Below are 23,056 nucleotides of genomic sequence, written 5' to 3' on the forward strand. Positions count from 1 at the left end.
CCTATGCCTCGGATATCAGGAGGTCTAGAGGGTTTTCTAAGCAAATTATCTCGTTTAGAAACAAAAAAATAAGACCAAAAAGAAAAACAAGTGTGAAGAAAAACCCAAGTGTGTTTAACTTCTGCTCTCAGTGCCCCACAGGACAAGGGCGATCGCCTCTGTCCCGAGGAACAGCGAGTCCACCCCGAGCATCATTCCAGAGGCACGAGGAACAGCGAGTCCACCCCGAGCATCATTCCAGAGGCACGTTCCCGTCTGGCCCAGGCAGGGACTGGCCCAGGGCCACCTGCCCACTGCCCCTCCACACACAGGAGGCACCTCAGCCCCCACTGCCATGGCCAGACGGGTCACAGCAAGGCTCAGCCCGGGTTTTTGGGGTGCATCTCAGGTTCCACCAGACTCCAGCTGGAGCAGAGATGGGCACAGCCAGCCAGAGCATGCCACGAGCCCCATGATCACCTGCGGGCCACGGGAACTGGCCTGGCAGACAGCAAGCAGGGCCACAGGCACCATGCCAGGTTTGGCACATCCCTGGGCACTGAGCAAAGGAAGGGCTTGGGAGAGCAGCCAGGGACAGGACAGCGGGTGGCACCAGAGCAAGCTTCCAGCAGAACTGTGGGCTCAAACAAGCAGGTTTGTCAAACATTATTTAACCAGCACTGGCATCATCATGCTTCCTGCCTTACAGGAGAATTTTCAGAGTCTGGTCACTGCTGGATTTAAAAATTTCAGGAACAGGAGCAAAAGGAACCACTTAATGCCTGTTTATTTCAGCTTGCTTCTAGCAGGGCATACCTGAGAGCACAGGCTCCCTAAACCACGGGGGCTGGTGCATCAGAAGCTGTATCCTCATCACATCCCTGATCAGAGGGTGGCCATGGTCTGAGAGTGCTGTCACCTCGTCACGGCCTCAAATGAGCCTCTGTTCCTGCAGGACAGACAGAGGGGCTGCAGCCCCAGCCAAAGTGCCTCACTTCTCCCTGGTTTGGTGCCTCAGCAAACCACTAACCCTCGCAAGGCACATTCCCTGGATTTAAAGTAATTTCAGATCTTCTCTTACCCCAACAGAAAGCTTTTTTTTCTTTTTTTTTTTTTTTTACATAAGAATTTTACAGTTCTGCCTCAATAATTATTTCTTTATAGGAAGCTTGGAGCAGCTCCCCTACAAAGACAGGCTGAGAAAGATGAGGCTGTCTAGCCTGGAGAAGAGAAAGTTGAGTGGAGACCTCAAAACAACATTCCATTATCTGAAGAGGCTCTGAGGAAGCTGAAGAGGGACTCTGCATCAGGAACTGCAGTGAGGGGACAAGGAATAATGGGTTCACACGAAAAGAGTGAGTGTTTAGGTATTAGGAAGAAATGTTTTACTGTGAGGGTGGTAAAACACTGGCACAGGTTGCCCAGGGAGCTTGTGCATGCATCCCTGGCACTGTTCAAGACCAGCCTGCACAGGGCTTGGAGCAGCCCAGGATAGTGGAAGGTACAGGAGGCTGCAACAAGATGATCTCTAAGGTCTCTTCCAACCCTTTATGGTTCTGTGATTCTGGGCAGCATGAACATTCACCTCCCTCCTCCCAGCCCCTTCCAGATGTGCTTCTGTGCAATCACAAGACCACATGTGAAGCAACAACTAATGCCAGTCGCCACAGAACTTTATTTACAGAGCTCTGTTTTTCAGAGCTTGAATTGCTCTCCAGCCCCGCTAAGAATCGTGGCCTGGGGTTGGGGTTTCAGCACTGACTCAGCTGGGTTACTCGGGACCAGGAGCTCTGGTGGCCCAGCTCTCTCTGACACAGCAGCATCACTGCTGCCAGCATCCCTTGGAGCACTCGGTGGAACAAAGGGATGCTAGGCCTTCCATATCCATATCCATATCCATATCCATATCCATATCCATATCCATATCCATATCCATATCCATATCCATATCCAGGCTCTCCTCTAGCAGCACCCTAGCCCCATGAGGTTTGCTCTCCAAAAGCCCAAAAGCCATGGAAACACCACCACCTTCCAAAAGGTATCACCGCCAATCCTTCGGCCTGGCACATACCGATTACGAGATCATTATTTTTTTCCCCCAAAATTACCTTCCTTGCTGCATTTAGAAGCAAACATCCCAGGGTTTACACAAACACACCGACCTGAAGGGAGGCATAGCCTCTCTCAGAGCTCTATTGATTAAATCTCTCCTTTGACAACAGATCCTGCACTTTAACCAGAGAGGGGGAAAGCTGCCTTTGCTTCTCAGGTTTGTTTATAAAATACTGCCAATACAGGATCCATACATGAAAAGAGGAGGGAAGGAAGAGGCTCAGAAGTGCCTGGAAACAATTTACTGTGACCACGGGAGATTTACTGCATCTTTATACAGGATGATGGAATGGCTTAGGCTGGAAGGGACCCACCTCACTTCAAACCCCTGGCATGGGCAGGGACACCTTCCACTAGGCCAAGCTGCTTTATTTAGAGCAGAGCAAATGTGAAACAGCCTCCTGAGGTCACCTCCCCTCTAGGGACCACCATTTCCCAGCCACCACTTTGCAAGGTGACAAAAAGAGTGGCAGCAGTCCCTAGGACCCCCATAGCCCTGAGACAACATCCCCTCAACTGTTTCTCCAGCAGAATACAGCTTCACTGGATCACTCTCAGGAGAGCAGCTTTCACAAGCACTACCCACTGCCCAGAAGTGCTGCTTTTCCTATGGTTCCAGCAACACTCAGACCTCTTCCAGGAAATATATTTGCAAATTTCAAACACCATCAGACACCCCCCTCAAAGAGTTTGGAGTCTCTAAGCAGTTTTCTGTCTCTAAACACACACTGTGAGAATAGCAGGTGACACTGTAAAATCTATTATCAGCTTAATGCTCAACTGTGGCCAGAAGAGCAACTGGATTACCATGGAAAAACAACAAATAAAACTAAAAAATAAAACTAAAACTAAAAATAAAAAATAAAAATATGCTGCTGTGTTAGCCTAGTTCCTCCAAAACCATGCAGATTTTGTGCAGATCTGGACATTCCCCTTCCTTTTCCAAGTACACAGTGTAAGAGTTTCAAAAGGGCAAGAAAACCATCAGAGAGGTGTGGTACAAATTTCTCATGCAGGTGAAGCAGATTATAATAAACCTGCAGCCCAGACAGAGGTGACTTAAAGATATCACAGTGATGCAGTATCATTATTAACACAGAAAAATCACTGATCATTCAGCTTTCCATCTATTTCTATCACAGATAGAACTTTTTTCTCCTACTTTTGCTGGGTGTGAAGCTGAGTGGACCCAGGAGGAAGGGAAGTATCCACAATTTAGAAAAAGCCCAATTTGAAGTGTGCTTTATGCATTACCTGCTCCTCCTTAGCTACACTGATAAACTTTGACTTGGGGTGCTGGAAAAAGCAAGAGTTCTCAGAATTCCAAAAGCAAATTGACAAATTTCTTATGAAAGAGGACAAACACCAAGTGCATGAGGCCAGGAAACCCATGAGACAAGTCACTGTTTGAGAAGTGTCACCATGTGCATGTCCTGTTGTGAAAAGCCTCCCAAAGTACATCCTCTTGGATGCTGCTTGAGAACGTGGCAATCAAGTACTTTTAAAGACCTTAAAATCTCACCTGGACATCAACCTACAGTCAATAAACCAACTCAGCTCTGCATTGTCCCACACAGATGTGACAGCCCCATCTCACAAAATATAAATTTTGCTCTGTAAAACTTTCTATATTACACTGAAATCAGATATCAGATTCTTTCCAGTTTCCACACCTGAACTCAGAAGTTAAGGGAAATGCTGGCAAGTGGAAGTGTTGACACAAAGTTCAGGAATCCTCATGGAAGGGGGACAGGGAGCACAAGCAGTGTGAGCACCGAAGCCTACACTAGAGTTAAAACTGTGTAAGCAACAATTAAACATGAAACCCAACCTAATCCAGTTGTTCCCAAGAGCTCCTCTCCAAGGGAACACCAGGGACAAACGTGCCCCAGCAAGGAGGATCCAGACTGACCAGTCCAGCCCTCTTTTCCAGGACATCCCATCTTTGCCAGACGCGTCGTTGCTCTGCAGCACCAGAACCAGAGGTGCTTGTGTCTGAGATCAAAAGCTCAGTATGGTGATTCAAACATACAGAGCACCTCAGAAACACGGTAGCACCTCAAGGAATCAGCCCCAGTGCATTTGTTTAGCAAATACTGACTTTTCCCATCACAAGAGGCTCTCACATGACAGCCCAGAGCTGAACAAACATTGTGCTTCCATCTCTCCCTGCAACTTCCACTCTCTAGCTGACACACACGGTGAAGATTTGCTGCTCACACCAAACACTGTGACCTCTGATAGGTTCTGTGTAGTGACACCATCAGGGATTCCATCTCTAGGCACATTTGTCCTACATGTGAAATTACAGCGTGTGTGCACCAAGATTTCAGGACTAACCAACATCTGCTCCAAACCTCCCCGGTTTATCCAGGCACTGCAGTGCCTTCCTGGATAGTCCCTGGGAGCAATCCTGCCATTATTCCATAACCAAGTCCCTGCACTATAAGCAGTGCTACACACGCACTGAAGTCCCTGTCAGAAACAAAATTAACAGCCACAAATGGCAAGACAGTATTAACTAATTATGAGCTGCTTTATTAACATGGAACTAATCCACAGCTATAGAAGGGTAAAGCCTAGGTGGAAATAATTAATCTAATTACATGCAACAGAAATTCTCTACAGAAATAATCAAGGAAAACACTTTCTATAGTTTCCTGTCCTTTCCCTTCTTATTTTCAAGGAATGCTCCACAACTGGATTTCCAGGGCACACAGATTCCCTGAGTAAAGCTGCTTTTCCCAGGCTCTTTTCAGTTGGGTCTCCAAGTCAGGCGTTCAGACTGATCTCTGGTGGCAGCGCTGCACTTCACCTCTGGAAGTCAAGCACTGAGACATCAGCCCAAACTGAAAACATGGTATCTCAATGAAAGTGAAAACACCCTTCACCCATTTCTATGTTAAATTAACACAAAACTGACATTATTGAGCTTGTCCCTGGCAGTATTTTCCTCACTAAGTTTCAAACTGACAAAATCCCTCGTGGTACCTTGCACAGACACTTTTGCAAATCACCACCCAGACCAGCACTTACAGCTGCTCTGAAAACCAAAGGTGCCTCCACAGCCTAGAAAGAAAAATCTTCTGGTAGATACCCAAAACCACCAAAGTTTTGTGCCCTTTCTCCTTCCTTGCTAGGAACACACAGGAGTATCCACATGATTCACAGCAATACCACTGGGCAGATCTCTCAGCAGTTTTTAGACCTTGACAAGTATTGATGCTGAAACCACTGCAGGTATCCCAATACGCAGAGACGCAAAACCACTTTGGGAACAACTAAGTGCATGAGGAACGAACCTAAATCCTCCCAAGTGTCACCCAAAACTCTGAACAAAAGTTTCCAAGCAAATCTGGAAATACCACCTCATGTTCACTGCATGGGAGCCCCAATTTAAAGTAGCCAACAGCTTGGAAATCATTTTTTTCAGAGTTGAGCAGGAAGAGCTGCAGATTCAGAAACGCAAGTGACTGTTTGAAACCTGGGACTGTGCAAATCTGCAGGAATACAGAGCCCTCCTTGACTAGCAAGACTCTGGCAGAGGGTCTGAAAGAGCAGGATGCTTCTGAGCTCAATCCAGTTTCTCAGCAAGAGCAGCAAGAACAAGCAGTCTCACAGATGGATCCGTGTGGGAGGGAGAAAGGATAAAAGTCTGCCTCAGGAGCCTGTTCCAGCTGCTACCAGAGCCTCGCAGGAGTCGGTACAAATTGGGCAGAGCTACCTATAAAAATCTACCATCTTGGCTTTTTCTGAGGCCCTCTTCTTTCCCAATTCCATGTCTTTCCTCCATCCTACTATTTCCACATTTGAAGGAATCCAAATCAGATAGCTGAAAGTAGTGCTTGACAGAAGGTGAATGCAGACTGGGAGTTTATCCTGTTTCTTCATCCCTGCCTTGCAGATCACTCTCACTACACACACTCAGGAGCAGAAAAATCAAATTTCCTTTTAAATGCTTGGCTGGGAAGTGATTAAAAATGGAATAATTGAGGCCAGGCTGGAACCTGAACCAGTGAGGGGCAGCCCTGCCCATGGCAGGGGTGTGGAACTAAATAGTCTTCAGGTCCCTTCTGACCCAATCTCTTCTGTAATTCCCTATTATTTTTAATCAGAATCCCCTCAGCAACATTTTCAGTACCAGGAAGAGGCTGTGTGGCCAGCAGACAGGGAGCTCACCTCACTGGCTGAAAGCAATTCTTTACCTGGGGTTGTTTTTCAGCTCCTCAGGTAGGCAAAGGCAGAGAGAAAAACATTTACCTTTTCTATTCACGTACTTGAGCTGTTCCAGCCACATCTGAACTTCTTGTTCCTTCTGACAAAGAATCAGAATTACTGGTCACTAGCTGTGCCTAACCCATCTGGTCTCCCAACATAAAATAGCTGAGTACATGTGTCATCAATCACTGTTAATTACTTTCATTAATTTGGAAAAAGAATATTGACTTTTTTTAAAGAACAAACATTGTTTAAGGTCAGCCTAGTTCTCTTTTTTTTTTTTTAATTGAATGCTATCTGATTACCAGGAGAAAACAATTTGGTCTGAACACTCAAGCAAGCCTGCCACCCAACTCGTGCAGTTCTTTTGCCTGGTGAGACATTTCCTCAAGTCTTTTTCTGAAAGGGCCTGTTTGATCCAGAAGCTTTGTGCTGCTCTCCAGTGCCCCTTGTTAACCTTGCTGCCATTCCCACCTACTGTCCCCGTGGCTTTGGCAGTCCTGACCTTTGGCATGCTCTGGGAAAGAAACATGCCCCAAGGTCTCCACAAACATGGTGCGTCGCCGTGGAGTGGACATTCAGCCCCTCTGCTGTTGGCTGCAAAACAGTGACACAGGCACAGATCACAGCAGTCTGTGCCTGCTCATCTGCAGCAGAGCCTCTGCCAGCACATCAAACCAGCCAGGAGCCACACGGTGCCATGCAAAATTCCCCTGGACTGTTCCCCTGCTCCAGAGGCTGGCTGGGATCACCTCTTGGTCCTGCATGAGCTCACCTTCCTCCTGAGCAGAGGAGTCCCTCTCCACACCTGCTCATGGAGCCTCGTCCAGTCACTCTTTCTGGAGCAGCCACTTCAGTTCGGTGTTTGTTACATTCTTCCATGCCTCAGTTACTGCCTCCAGTACTGCCCAAGTCCAAAAAACTATTTTGTTTGAGGATATCCCATGTCACTCCTGTCCCTTAGTATTCCATAACTCTGCCACCCCAGACCCGGGCTGTGCTTCCCAACCCACTGCAGGAATGTGTGCAGAGCTCAGGCGAGCACCCTCAGCCTTGGCTGGTGGCCAGCTCATCGGGCACAGCACACCCTCACCCACAAAAGCTTTGGGACCTCATCACAGGCTCCTAAGTTTACATTTTGCCGTGTTTTATCCCTCCTGTCCGGCACTGAATGCTAATAATGATACCAAAACACTGCCCCTTCCCACAGCCACCCCAGCAGCCAGACCCCAGTCCCAAAGAACAGCACAGGATCACGGAATACCAGAATGGTTTGGGTTTGAAAGAGCACCTCATCCGAACCCCAACGTGTGGTGCCACTCTGCCATTTCTCCCTTTAAAGAGCCTGTTTTCCTAGAGCAAAGAAAAATGTCTTACAGCCTATGAGTGCCTTGTGTATCTTATTCAAAGGATCTCTATCTAAATCCAAATTTTACATACATGCATGAAGGATAATGCACCAAACAGAAAGCAAGAATTCACAACTTTGCCTTTAAAGTGCAATATAATTTATTTGTTGGGAAAACCTGTAACCATTCACAGCATCCCTCTGCTGATGGGATCATCACAAGGCAGTCCTGGGCATTCTGCTCAGTGCTGGCTCCTCTGCCAAAGCTGCTGAGACTCCAAGTCCCAAACTGCTGATAACTGAAGGGGCAGGAATCCCCAAGGGAAGCTGAAATAAATATATAGTTTTATATTCATGAGGGCTCCACCATTTTCAGTTTTAAATCACAATTAACATTTTCCAGCCACAGCCAGGATAGAAAACCAAGTAAGTCGCCACAAACCTGTAAGCTCCTCTGCTGTACCCCTCTGAACAGGGTCACATTTCTCATGACCAGCATCATTCTTTAATGAAAACTAGAATCTTCAGGCAAATATTCCAGTCTTAAAAGCTGACAAGCAGGAAAGGCAAGGAAGGAACAACTGGCACCACTCAGACTCGAGGAGGTTTCAGGTTGTTTATTTTATATTTACGTTTTACAACACCATCAAAACCAAAGAGGAGCAAAACTCTTTAAAGAACTACCTGCAGGTTACCTTGACAAAGGCCAGCGAACTTTTGGGAAATCACTTTCCAGGTGCTGCTCCCAACATCACAGTGGTTCTTGAACTCAGTGTGAAAGAAGAGCTCCATTTACTTTAGGATTTACATTTTATGTGGCCCATTTTGCCTGTTTGAACAATGCGAACATAGCAAGGCAAACTGGAATTGTTCTTGGCAGTAAGAAAACTGGACTGTAAAACCACATAAAATGTTGGACTGACAAAGTATCCGCCATGGGGACTTTTTAAGGTATGTTTTACAATACTGCCAGTCACCAGTGAGAAAGGGATTTCAACTCTATGTCCTCAAGGAAGGCTCAGAGCCCTAACTTAGGGTTTGGGTTTGAAGGGACCTCAAAGCCCATCCCATTCTACCTCTGCCATGGGCAGGGACAACTTCCACTATCCCAGGTGGCTCCAACCCCACCCAACCTGGCCTTGAACACTTCCAGGGATCCAGGGGCAGCCACAGCTGCTCTGGGCACCCTGTGCCAGGGCCTGCTCACCCTCCCAGGAACCAATTCCTGCCCAATATCCCATCCATCCCTGCCCTCTGGCAGTGGGAAGCCATTCCCTGTGTCCTGTCCCTCCATGCCTTGTCCCCAGTCCCTCTCCAGCTCTCCTGGAGCCCCTTTAGGCCCTGGCAGGGGCTCTGAGCTCTCCCTGGAGCTTCTCCTCTCCAGGTGAGCACCCCCAGCTCTCCAGCCTGGCTCCAGAGCAGAGGGGCTCCATCCCTGGAGGAGTTCCATGGCCTCCTCTAGACTCTCTCCAGCAGCTCCAGGTCCTTCCTGTGCTGGGCCCCAGGGCTGGGACAGCCCTGCAGGTGGGGTCTCACCTGAGTGGGGCAGAATCCCCCCCTTCCCTGCTGGTCACAGTTTTTGGATGCAGCCCGGGATTTGGGATTTCTGGTCTGCAGAGCTTCTCATTCACCAACACCTCCAAGGCCTTTACAGCTTTCCACACTAAATAACGCAGACAGAATACTCCTTCCTGCAACTGCCTCCTCTTTCAGGGTGAGAATGAAGCAAAGTAATTTACACCTGCTTTTGCACATCTTCAGCCTTTAAAAACATCAAAGGCCAACCTTGGGGGGGGGGGGGTCTTTTATTCACTTTCCTGTAGCTCGGGATTTTGCACCTTTGCATGCTCCTAAATCTCCTCCTGTAACTTCTGGCTAACAGCTGCAGCTTCTGCACCAGGAGGAATTGCTGGGATTTCAAGATAAGCTGCCATTAGTCACCAAAGCTCTGCTCTGCAGATCTCCTCTCACCTTATCACCTGCTGCTTGGGATACTCTGAAATAAATGAACCAGGAAAGAATACAAGGTGAAAACAAAACAAATCCAAAGACTCTAAGTATAAGCATTAATCAGGATCCATCTTGTACCTTGCAGGAAGTTGTACTGAGGTAGGGTTGGTGTTTTCCCCCTGGTAACAAGTGACAGGACAGGAAGAAACAGCCTCAGGTTGTGCCAGGGGAGGTTAATGTTGGGTATTTAGAAAAACTTCTGTATGGAGAGAGTTGTCAGTCCCTGGGCAGTGGTGGAGACCCCATCCCTGGGATTTAAAAGCCACGTGGATGTAGCACTTGGGACATGGGTTAATGGCAGTGCTGGGGGAACTGTTGGATTTGATGATCTTATTGAACTTTTTCAACCTAAATGATTCTGTGTTTCTATTAACATAATGATTAATAAATTACATTACGGCAGAGGGGAAAAAATGGCCTGACAACCAATGCCTGCCGCCACCTCCAGCCAAGTGCAGCCCCTTCCTGAGGGAGATCATGCACAGCCTCAGCACACTCTGACAGACAAACACCTACTCGGGAGGTCAGGCAGCTGAACATTTACATTTCGGCACCAGTTTTACATTCAAGCAAATCGCAGGGCCACTACAGAGCAAACATGAGTCCCATTACCTCAGAGCACTCGGCATGCAAAGCACACTTGGGTGGGGGGGTGGTAAAGGAGATTGCAGGAATTTTTTCCTGATATAAGATCGAGTGAAAAGGAGCAGAGGCTGCTAACATACCTAGACTCCCAGAAGCCAGTAAATATGCAAACAAACGGCCATTTCTACCAGTAACACTCAGAACCAACTTTGATTCTGCTAAAATATATCGCATTAAACAAGAGAGATAAGGCCGGCTCTGAATCCACACGGAGCAGCTCCCTTTGACCAAGACAGCTTTACTTCTCACTCCAGGAAATCCTGAACAAGGCTTTCTATTCAAAGTCTCCAATCTGACTATCACTGTGTTTATGAATACCTTTGGCCATTTACCTTTTAGTAGTCTGATTGCAAGTGCTATTAAAAACTCTACTAAAGTCATAAACTACCCTGGAAAAGCTGTATCCATCCAGTCCCAGCCACAAACCTTTCCTCAAAGCAAGACAGGGCTTGCTGCCCTGAAGCCACAAACAGCAAATTTCACGAGATGTCAGAGAGGAGGAAAAGAAAGGGTGTGTTGAGTGTGCATCCCTGGATACAGAGATTACAGAGCAAGAACTGAAGTTGATGTGACCTGATAGCGATGATAAACTCGGAAGATGATAAAGGCATTCCCTGGACATCCATCTGTTGTCCTTGGGGTTTGTACAGACACACCAGGAAGAAATACAGACACGTGAAAATATTAAATATAGACATGATTTGTTCTCATTTATATGAAGTATATACATGTGAAATAAATAGATGTATATTCAAACACCAGAAGCAAAGAAAGCACTTCTTATTTTCACTCTATTTTATCTGCCTACCACCTCTGAATCAGTGAAATAAGCTCAAAGGCCAGTGCTGGCTCCAGTCTGAGATATGTATTTTGCACATTGCTAAACAAAAGTAAAAGCAGCTCTGTCCTGCCATGGCAGGGGCTGAACTCAGCTTCAATAACTAATTCCATTTGATGAGGCTGTTCCCTAACAGAGGTAAAACAGTACAATGTGCAGCCCTCCTCAACAGCCCTTGGCTGCTCTTCTGAGACTACAGCACACAGACAAGAATATCGCGTGTCTATGTCAGAGTCCAGAGCATCCCTCTGGCTGCCCCAGATGCCTCCAGACCCTGGCAAGGGGCTCAGGGACTTTGGCAGCAAGTCAGAAACACCTGTGGCTTCGATTTTAGCCCATGAGAGAGGCTGCCAATCTTATATGAAGAATTACAAGCCAAAAGGGTTTGAGTAGTGTAATAGTGGAATTGGCAAAGGGTAGAAAAGTAGAATTTTGGGATTTTTTAGAATGCAATTCAGGGGTATAAGATGGAGGAATCTGGGCATGCCCTGGCCTTTTCTTCCTTCTCCTTGTCCTCTCTGTCTTGGTGTGATGGTGACACTTCTCTATTGGTCTAGGATAGGGACACACTGTCCAACACAGATTTTAGGTATTGGTACGGGAACTGTAAACATGGTACACATAATTTTGAGTATATAATGTGGGAGACGCCTGGGGCTCGGAGGAGACTGCTGTGACTTCTGTACTAGCTGGACCTCGGCAGGTCAGAGAGAAACTATTATAGAAAAAATATATAAGAAAAAATAAACAACCTTGAAAACTCGGCTTCACGCATTCCAGACCTTTTCTTCAGCAGCCGGGCTAGGGAAAAAAGGACTTTCACTCTGCTGGGGTCTTGCCAAGTGACCCTGACACTGAGAACTTCAAGCAACTGACAGCATCACAAAATAAGCATGTACAGAAGCTAGGGAGATGTAAAAAATAAAACCCAGACCTTTGCAGGCTGAATAAGCCTCCCACGTGTGGCACAATAACAATCTCCCCAGCAATGCCAGGCACTGCAGGGAGATGAAAGCAGGCTCCAGCCCTCCAGGAGCAGGACCTGCAGCCAGCAGGGAGGCCTCAGGAATTCCCAGGAGCAGGAACCCATCCCCAAACGTGTGGCAAACACAGCAGAGAACAATCCAACAGGAGGTGACGGGAGAAAGCTCCCAGTGCTGCAGGAAGGTTATAACAAAGCAGGTTTGCTGGCAGGAGGGGAAGCAGAGACATGGGCTGAGAGGGCCTGCTCCAGGAGAAAAGAGCCGAGGGAGAAGGGAACAGCCCAGCAGCTGGGAATGGCCAGCCCAGGGAACACCTGTGCTCAGTCCATGCCTTTCCATCGCAGCCAGTCCCAGCACAGCCCTGGCAGGAGAACACCAGGACCTGGCCTGTCTTTGCCTGGGTTTCGCAGCCACACTTTGCTGGCTGGCTCCAGCATATGCTCAGAACTCCCTTATCCCTATCCTGAGGCTGCCATAATTCCCATTTTAGCTGCCAGTGCTAGGAAGGAGCCTCAGAGCTATATGCTGAGGCCCTGGAATTTAAATATATGATAACACTGTAAATAAAAGGAAACAAATTCCTTAAGGAAAACCTTTTCACATGCCAGATCAGTTCCCAATAGTTACTGCTCTGCTTTGACAAGAGATAAATATTTACAGTCTGAAACAGAGAACACCTGTGTTGCAATACTGGAACGCAAACCTTGTCAGTCCTGGTATTCTGAAGAGAGGGTTTTGGTATTTTAAAGAAAAAAATTAGAAATAAACCCTCAAGCTGAGCACTTAGAAGCACACACACATTATTGTGCTCCAAAACAAAAACCTGAAGGTAGTCACACAAAGAAATTGTCAAACATGCTGAATCCAGAACAGATTTTCTCAAAAGGAGACCTCATCCCCCAGGGAATGTAGACAGTTTACATCAAAAGTCTAAATTATTGCCAAAAATATGCTGCTTTTTTTATTTATTTAAATATAGTCTAAGTTGATCCTCTTAGACATTCCGCCAGCGAATGCAGGCATTGAAGAGTTTTCCTACTGGAGCAAAAAGGCAGCAAGGAGGACCAGATGTCCATATCCAGCTCCTTGGACTGAGGCATCCCACACCAGGAATACCCTCAGGAAGAGGGAGGAGAAAGGCCAACAGCTAAAGCCTGAGCTATCTCTGAGCTTCCAGCATGACTCCCAACCTCTGAGCCTGATCAGCTCCTTCCAGCTAAGGAAAGAATGTGGGGAATGTCATTCATACTAGCACTTGGGAAGATCGAGGCACAGGAAGTGTACAATGGCTGGATATCCCTGGCCAAGGAGGGTGATAAGCCTGCGGCAAGGAGATGCTCTCATTTCTGCACAGCTCAGTTTGCTCGGGTTTGCTGCCATTTTAAATGAGCTAAACACCTCATTAAACATGAGTGGGTTTTTTTGCTGCACTGTCTGAGAAGCCCAGACTCCCATTTCTGAGAGGATCTGCATGAGGCCAGCCTGGCTGAGTTGTTACATGGCAGAATTTCATATCTGAGGTGCAATTTCCTCACCCAACCACTGCTGGACTTTTTATGGCCCGCTCCCTTTGAAGTGGGGCAGCCTGGTGGGATGACGGAAGAGTTCAATGTCTACGTGCCACTCTCAGTTCCCTTACTTCCTAGTCCCCTTCCCAGGGAATTATGCCCCTGGGCAGCACTGTCCTGCCTTGGCCTGGCTGCTGCCAGGGCCAGTGCTGCTCCACAGTCCCATCCCTGCAGTCAGCCAAGCCTTATGTTCCGTGCTCAAGTTCTCCATTTGCTCCCCTGCTTCCAGCATCCCTGCACAGCAGTTTATTTTTAGACCAGCATTTTTAGAGCAAAGCCCAGAAGCAGCACACTTTCAGTGCCAAACAGAATTCAGCTGTGACTCTAATGCTGTCAGCTGACAAGAGGACACTTGGGTTTGGTGGCCACACAACACTGGTATGACTCGGTGGCTGCCACCCAGGGCCACTACTGGTCCATGGGCTCTCCCAGCTGCACACACCAATGGCCCTGGGCTACCACGAGGGATGGTGACTCTGCCACTCCCTGAGCAGCTCCTTCCAAAGCCTGACAACTCTTTCAGGAAAGAAATTCCTCCTGATGTCTACCCTAAATGTCTGGACAGAGAACTGTGCTGACCCAGGAGACCCCAGAGCTTCCCCCTTGCAGGTCCACATGAATGCAGTTTGGGGTCACCACTCACAGCCAGCTCAAGGCAAAGGAGAAATCCCTGCTGGCTTTACCAGGTGCTGGATCAAGCCCTTAGCCACCAATATAGACAAGGAGAAGTGCCCCAATATACAAAGTGCTTTTTTGCCAAGCTTTATCATCAGCTTTCTGGGGTCAGAGGTGGTTTTCAAGTTCTAGATACTAGTATTTGCCTTCTTTTGACTATGGCTTGTTGTTTCAGTGCAATTATAGAATAACAGAATCACATCCAGCAGGTAGCACCACCCCCTTTTTCCGCTGACAGAACACAACCTAGTAGAGGCAGCAGCACCAAGAAACACCCAGACACAGCAACTGAGATGAACAAGACCATGTAATCTATGTAAATCCACCCAAAATCTGCAGGGACGGCTCAGAAAAATTGCACAGTATAAGTCTTTTCTACTCTCAACAGCTTACAGAATGTCCTCCTGAACAAGACTGCAACGACAAGGCCATCTTCTTCAAGGCATAAAACAGCCAGTGACAGAGCCACACTTTGCCCTGAAATCACATCAAGCCTTTTTGCCCACTGACCCAGAAGTCTCCAGCTTTTCTACAGGTTCGATAATTTATAACAGAAAACCTCAGATTAATTTTCCCCATCACAAGCCGGTGGTTTTTGCAAAGCTTCACGCAGGAAATGTTTTTCCTAATGTTAAATATTTCATTCACTGTTATGATTAAGCCCATCCTCAAAGGCTCCATCCAAGGCACAGAGATGAACAAGGGGATAAAGAAAAGCCTGACAAGGAGAGGCAAACACAGCCCCCAAGGAAGCATTAGGCACCTACCATGTACAATCAGAATAAATACTCGTTTCTAGTCCTCTCCCTTCTCCTTTGATCATGCTTCCAGGTCAATATCTTGTGCGAGCCTGTCCTAACTCAAATGTATCCTTCAGGCTCCACCAGGATCTGACAGCAGGTAGCAGTTGTGGAAATAAGTAAGTAAAGAACATTTCCTCCCAGACAAAGCCCTGCTATTTGACTCAAAAAGGAGATCTGTCTTGGGTAGGAGAAATGCACAACAGAATCCAGATGGAGAGTAGTTTTTTTTTTTTTTTCCCATGCATCAGGTAGTGAGGAAGAACTGCTTTGCACAGGAAGCAAAGACAGGCTAAGCTTTGCAAAAACACAGAGATCCTGCTCACATTCATGGAATGTTTAAGGTTGGAAAAGACCTCTAGGACCACCAAGTCCAACCATTAACTCAGCCAGGTCTGTTTCTTTCCCTGCTCCTGAAGATGCTCCAGCAGCACAAACCACACTCAGACTGCACCATCTCCCTGGGAAGGCAGCAGGAAGCCGCACTTCACTGTGTCTTGCCCTCTCCAGCTTTAAAAACGTGCCAGCCTTCATCCCCTCCAGCAAGACTTCTACAAGACATGATCCAGCATCCTCTGAGTTATTCTGAAGCATTCTGTGCTCCCTTTTTCCCCAAGCAGGCTGAAGAAATAAGACAGGCTTCCCAGCAGGACACACACCCCGTCGTGCTGCACAAGGCTGAGCTCAGTGTCACAGTCCTAGCGCCTCATTCCCGCTGTGCCTTGGACAGGTCCCCTCTCCTAACTCACCCACAGCACTGGAGACAGCAGTTTCACTTTACTGCAAGTCTGCTGGCTGGAGAAAACAACTGTCTTCACTTGAAAAGATGAGTCCCACATATGCAGTGCTGTAAAACATAACCCAGCCTGCAGAAAAGCTCAGTTTTACCCATTAATTCTTCCTTCAGGACCCATCCTGACAGAAGGGTCTGCACACAGCTCTTCCCTTTCCAATGCTCCCTGGGAGTTCCATGATCTTTGCATCCCTGTCTGTCTGCAGTTGGACCCCCTGCATCCAAAGTCAAGGCCAACAGCCCATCTTCCATCTCACCCCACCTCCTTCTAAACAAACCAGTGTTCACAATTACCTGCCCGTTTCTCCCTGCCCCAAGCTCCCAAGGCCAACGCTCACAGACTGTTCCAGTCTGCACAATCCTCGTTGTTATAAAGGTGTGAAAAATGCCATTTTTCCTCACTCTTGTGCATATTATTTGAGTAGAGAAGCAAATCTCACCACTTCACACGCACATGGTCCTGCAGTAAAAGGCAGCCCATGTTTTTGGCTCTCCAGGAGAACCATCTATATGAAAGATTTTATCAGAATCCATCACAAACAGTAACAAGAACTAAGTAACTGTAGCTCCCATGGGGGAAAATGTAACCTTCCAAATGCTTTGAAAAACACTCCTGAGAATTTCTTGGGTACAGCACCAGGATTAATTCCTTATTTCATGATCACATTGAGGACCCTGTTCTTGGAGATGCAACTTTGTCAACCCCAAAACCAACCTGAGCATTATTTTCCCAGAGCCGATGCAACATAACATAACATAAGCTGTTGGAGCACATCAGGAAAATCCAGGCAGGAGAAGGATGTGCCAGTCCAATTATGAGTAACTGCTATTCCTCAAAGTGGAGTTAACACAAATTCTATCAGCAAACCAATGCTCCCACAGACACGTGACAAATGGAAGTTCATTTTACACGGAACAAGACACAGTGTACCAATGCTCCCAGAATTTAACTGTAATTAAGTCTCGCTGACAGACACCTCATTAAAGCACCACTTCTTCAGAAAAATTAATGAAGTGAATTATTTCCTATGTGTGAAATATCAGGGTTTTTCACTGCTCATGAAAGATACATGGAGTTTGGTTCAGCTGGATGTCATTGCTCCCCAGAATGAAGGAGTGACACGCTTAAAAAGACATTTAAAACAACACATTGCTGTGCTGCCAAAACCCAGGCTGAGATGCTCAGCCCCTGAACATTATTTTACCCTGTGATGGCAGAAAATAAAACCCCTAAAACACAATTCTTCTTCCAGCAGATACAGACTGATAGATACAGAGATAGATGAAATAGCTAGCTTGTTATTAAAAAACCAAACTAAATTAAGATAACCTAATTTTGGCCAAACTAAAAAAAAAAAGGATTCTCATGACCCAAAGATCCAGTTTTCAAATTGCAACTCTTTGGGGTTTAAATGCTTCTTATTTGAGGAACAAGGGTTCACCCACTGACAAGGGGTGGGGCAGAGGGCTGAGTGTGCCCAGGACCACGAGCCAACACACATTCCTCTGCACTTGGTGATGGCTCTTTGAGGCACATTTTAATCAAACTTCTATGAGGTAATATCCAATACAAAGTGAGCTAAAAAAATGAAGCTGATCAAGATGTGCCCAGTAATGAATGCCAGAGAAAAGGCCTGAATTTTCAGAAGGGAAGGGCAAGCTGTAATTCCTTGCAAAGGGAAAACCACAGCAGCTTTCCAAGAGATTTTACAGTCCTTTTCTAATTGTTCCCTTTTTCAACATCATTATGCAACCTCTGTGTGCTTTCCTGCTTCTCTACCCCCACTTTATTTCACCCATTCTTCCCCCACCACCTTCTTCTAAATGCTCTGAGGCAGCTCCTTTAAGACAGTCAGAAAAATAGTGCAGATTTTTCCCTCCTCCTCCTCTCAGTTTAAACTGCCCAAATCTTTCCGGTGAAGAAGCATTGCCCAAAATCTGCTCGCTATTCAAGCAGCCCTGGCAATGACAAGCAGCACTTCATGAATCATCTGTTATATATTGCCTTATCAACACGGTCCACTGCAGGAGAAAGCAAACCTGGCCCACTTTGGGTTTGTGCATAACACAATCAAAATGCAAGTGGAATTAATTACAAGAAGGCTCTGAGCAGTTTCCTCATCCAAGGATTCAATATAGGCTATATATATATACATACATATATATATATATATATATATATATATATGTATTTGAGGTAACCTAAATCGAACCAAAATGCTAACAGCCATTTCCTCCCGCACCACACACAGCTTTTCCTTTAATATTTTAGGAGACTATTTACCCCTTTTATTGGTTTCCAATATTGTCACATTTCTAATTATTAAAGCAGACAGCATTACTGTTTCTGCTGTTTGTCAGCTTCAGCTATTTGAGGCAAACACATATTTTTATGGGTTTTTTTTTCCCCCAAGCTCAGCAAGTGAGGGGAACCTTGCACTGCTGTGTTTCTTTGCACAGCTCTGGAGCATTGGCATGCTTGGAAGCTGGGGAAGCTGGAAGCAAAGGTAAATGGAAGGGAGAGGCTATCCATGAGGGAAGGGGGCTCAAAACTGAAAAGCAATTGTGAATTCAGTGACAAGACACATCCCATTGGCATCTCTGCCCAGTGAAACATATCCTTACAAAAGCACAGACTCAAGGGGCTCCAGCAGGACTCTGATAAAATCTAAACCCACGTAGACTCGTTAACAGGATTGAAAAATATGATGGAAGAGTGATGGGAAAACTGGAAACATGCTAAAGGTGAACTGGCAGAGGAATGAAGTAGAATGTGACACCACTGAAGAAGTCAGCAAGAAGAATATTTTGCAAATATTTAACAAATGTCATTACCAGTGGCCCAATAAAATGTTCAATTAATATTTCCTTGTGGTTTGGGACAAGCTCTGCCATTTGAAACAGGCCTGCAACAGATCCCACTGAGCAAATAAATTCCTTTGTGTATACTCAACCACGGGTACAAGACAAGTGAAATACAGTCCCAAGAGCTGGGGGTTCATATTTTTTTATATATAAATATAATTACACAATGCCAAGGAGTGCACAAACACTTCTTTAGCTGGAGAAGGACACCAAAGAAGTGTTTTAACCCCAAGATTAACCTGGTACAGCTGGGCAGTAAGCACTCGGGTTCTCAAACCCTGAAGGGAGCATCACTCAACCCACAGAGATCCAGGGTAACCTCAACAGCACATGGGGACAGCTGGTTACAGTGACCTTACAAAGGCACAGCGTGGCATACCTGCATGAGGGGAGCACTGGAAGATGAAGGAAAACTCCTGAAATATTTGATTTATCCCATCTTAGGTATTTATGGGCAAATTTTAGTCTCAACACTTTGTTTGCTATGTGTTTGGGCACTTCAGATATAGAAAGTCTGCAGCTTCCCCTGATTTGAAACCTGCAAATGAACCTCAAGGACAAGTTTCAGGTACTGCAGCAAGTTTCGGGATCACAGATACACCTTAAGCTGGTTAAAAGGTTTATTCCCCAGAAAGCAAAGCATTTGGAAGAGAGATAAACAGAGCAAACTGAGCTAAACCCAGAGGCAGTTTTAACCTTTGTTTTGAACAAGTCCTGCTCCTCACCCCTGCAGTCCCATGGCGTGGTTTTAAGGTTGAAGTCTCAACTCCAGCTTTCCAGCAGGCTATAAACAGGCAGCTCCTGTGCTTCCACCTCTGACCATGGAAGGAATTCTCCCCTGTGAGGGTGGGCAGGCCCTGACACAGGGTGCCCAGAGAAGCTGTAGCTGCCCCTGAAAGCGCCCAAGGCCAGGCTGGACATTGGGGCTTGGAGCAACATGGTCTAGTGGAAGGTGTCCCTGCCTATGGCAGGAGGTTTGAGGTTAATTTAAGGTCCCTCCCAACCCCAACCATTCCATGATTGTATGGCCAGGAGAAGAACTTGCACTGACCATGGGGGCTGCAGTCACTCTGCTCAAGCTGCTGCTCCCCAGGAGTGGGCAAACCACAACGCTGGCACATCACAGGTTGGTGCTGAAAGCAGAACAACCTGACAAGCTGGGCAAAGCCTCCACTGAAAATCCTCCCTCAGCTAACACAGGTCCATGGAATATGCAAAAGCAAACCTTCCCAGTCCAGATGCTCCAAGGCCTCAGGAGGCAGTCTAGAGTTCAAGCCCTTAAAGATCTGGGCAAAACCAGTGTCTTCAAGACAACCCACTGCCATCTGCACCTACCAAAATATCTCCTATCAGGTCCTGCTACCAGGTAACTTCTTCAGGAGTTCATCAGTCCCCAGGTGTCTGTAAACACATCACTACTAGTTAAGAAAAAACCCTCATTCTTGTATTTACCTTTTTCTGCTGTTACTGCACTGCTGTTTTTTATCTTTTCTGCATTACTGGGATGTTGCCTGTGAAACATAAGCACAGCAGATCGTTGCAGATCAGAGCACAAAGATTATGCAAGAAACTATTCTTACTGTTTTTATCTACTCTTGGAATGGTTTGGGTGCAAAGGGACCTTAAAGGCCATCCAGTTCCACCCCCCTGCTATGGGCAGGGACACCTTCCCCTATCTCAGGTTGCTCCAAGCCCTCTCCAACCTGGCCTTTCTTTATTTTCCTGGTGATTCACCATCAAAAGGCATGCAAGAAAGTGAAACTGATTTCCACCGTGGAGGTCACCGATATCCCACACCCGGACCTGCATCTCCTCCACCTGTTATCTTCCACCCTGGACTTCTCAAGAACTTGGTAATTCACACCTAGCAGTTCTCTACTTTAGGATTATCTGTTTAGGAGATTTTAGGAGATGGCAGCACACAGACACAGGCTGCCCAACAGACATCTCCTCCCAAGGGAATACAAGCTTTTCATGCCATACGTGTGCTTCCTTCCATGCCTCCATCCTGCTGAGCAAATGACAAATTCTTCTGGTGTTCTAAGCCAATTTTCCAAAATGCTTTCTCTAATCTGTCTCCTTTCTAAAGCTAAGTCCTGAAACAACACAAACGAAAAAAAAGCAGAGTGGCAAAGTTAAAATTGTGAAGATTTAAAGATATTTTTCCCTAAGTTTAGACCATCAAGGGCACAGCTTAATATCAACACTGGGAATCTGTCAGATGCACATGCCATCCATGGACGGAGGGAAAAAGCAGAGAATCCTGGAAAGCAGCATCTTCCACATTTCACTTTACCCAGAATATCTGCAGTCACTAAAACTTACTCTAACTGGGTGGCATTTTACATTTCCAAATGTAATTGAGTGAGCGTGTTGCCATGGCGACAGTAGGGTTCTGCAATAACTTTGTTGCCTTGTAATTGCTGTATATTTGTATACAAGCAGCTGAGCTTTCCTAAATTCAATGCCCTCAACTCTTCCAGCGAGGCTGCAGAGCGTCGGCAGCAGCTTTTTAGGCTGAGAACTCCTAACAGTGGTGCTGGAAAGATCAGAAATTATTAAAACTCAGCGCCGCGACCGACCGCGTTACACACACACACACAAGAAAAAAAAAGAAAAAAAAACCACCAGGAAACCCGGCCAAGAACCAGATTATTATATAAACTTCAGAGCTCCTTAGCTTTTAAAAATGTTGCCGTTGCAACAACAACAACAAGAAAAAAAGCACAATTCAGATAATTAACTCCAGGTAGATTTGGCAACAAGCAAAGCACTTTGAGGGCAGGGAATAAATGCGGCATGAGTCCCATTTATTGACAGGGCATAATAGCAGTAAATCAAAACGCACTGGCCAGGGGATTATTCACTCTCTGTAGCTCCCGGGGCCAAAATAACGCTTGCTCCATCTCCGCGGCCTCAGACCAGCGCTCTGAGGACAAGGTGATGCGGCTGGGGAAACGAGCACCGCACCGAGCTGCCTGGTGGGAAAGAAGCGGCAAGCCGGGAGAGAGCCAATGCCTCGCTGCACGCCCCATCCCAGGGTTTTACAAGGCATTTTCACACCCTGAATCCACCCACACCTTCCCGGCACAGATCCCCACTCCTTGGGAGCATTTTCAGAGCTGTAATCCAGCCCGGAATATGAAGCAAGGCTTGAACACGAAATCCTCCCGTACGGGCGTTAGCGGCGACGAGTCTGATTTATGCAAATCAGCCAAAACAGTCTATTGACAGGCAAAAAAACCACCAAAACCAGCACCTTCCCCTGCGGAGTGGGCGCACAACACAATTACGCAAGTGCTTTGAGCGAAGGGCAGGTTGCCTTCCCGTCCAGCCGCTGCCCAGCGCCGAGCACTGACAGTCAAATTATTGTTATGTAAATCCATCTGCTCCGCCGAGCCGTCACAAACACCCCCGAGAGCACATCTGGGGCAGGCAGCGGGCAATATTTTGGGGGAGCGCCGGGATCGCGCAGCATCTTCCCCTGATAAATCCCTGCAGCAAAACCCACACGCGGCTGCTGGGCAACACCTCCCTCTCTCCGCGATCCTCCGCCACCCCAAAGCTCGGCTTTTTCTGCTTCATTTCGCCCCATGCAAGCCGAGGCTTGAGGTTTCGCAGCGGCACACGTGCTTTATCCCCCCTCGAACCCCCAAAACCGGAGTTGTGGCGGCGAGGCTACAGCCCTGGGCCTCGGACCTGTGATTGCCATCGCCGGGCTCTCTGAGAACGCCGCGCTGCCGAGGGCAGCACCCCCTGTTTGCTCCTCCCGGGCACAAAAAAAAAGCCATTTTGGGGCATTTTCTCCAGGAGGAGGTGAGTGCCGCGGGGCCCGAGCCCGACAGCCCCGGGGAGCGGGGTGAGAGGACGCAAACTTTCTCCAAGTCCCGCGTTATTCCCACGACAAGGACAAGGGAAGGAGGCCCGGGAGGAGAGGATGGAAGGACCGATCCCGGGCCGCGGCCCGCCCGTTGCCCCAGGGCCGAGCCGCGGGCGTCGCCCCCTCCGCAGGGCCGCGCCCGCCCCGCCAAGCCGCGGCGCCAGGCCCCCGTACGGCGCTGCCCGCAGCCCGCCGCTCGCTCGCCTCGCCGGTCACTCACCGCTGCCCGCATCGCCTCGACTCGCCCCGCACGGACCGAGCGCCGCCGCCGCCGCCGCCGCCGCCGGGGGGGACGAGGCGGAGCCGCGGCCGCCCGGGAGGGGCGGGGCGAGCGCGCGGGGG

The 23,056-nt window shown here is 47.5% G+C and overlaps 1 protein-coding gene across 6 annotated transcripts in view; it reads right to left on the reverse strand.

The window, feature by feature from the left end:
* Nucleotides 1-23,056, reverse strand: part of HDAC4 (histone deacetylase 4) — a 175,928-nt gene that overhangs the window by 152,317 nt on the left and 555 nt on the right. The window contains exon 1 of one of the 6 annotated variants that reach the window (XM_021539609.2): nt 22,935-23,029. The exons of the other annotated variants lie outside the window; for them this stretch is intronic. The gene's annotated coding sequence lies outside the window, so the exon portion shown is untranslated. Of the gene's footprint in view, nt 1-22,934; nt 23,030-23,056 lie in introns of those variants that run through there. 6 annotated transcript variants of the gene reach the window in all.

The sequence above is a fragment of the Lonchura striata genome, chromosome 8 (assembly GCF_046129695.1).
Source record: "Lonchura striata isolate bLonStr1 chromosome 8, bLonStr1.mat, whole genome shotgun sequence".
Taxonomy (NCBI): Eukaryota; Metazoa; Chordata; class Aves; order Passeriformes; family Estrildidae; genus Lonchura; species Lonchura striata.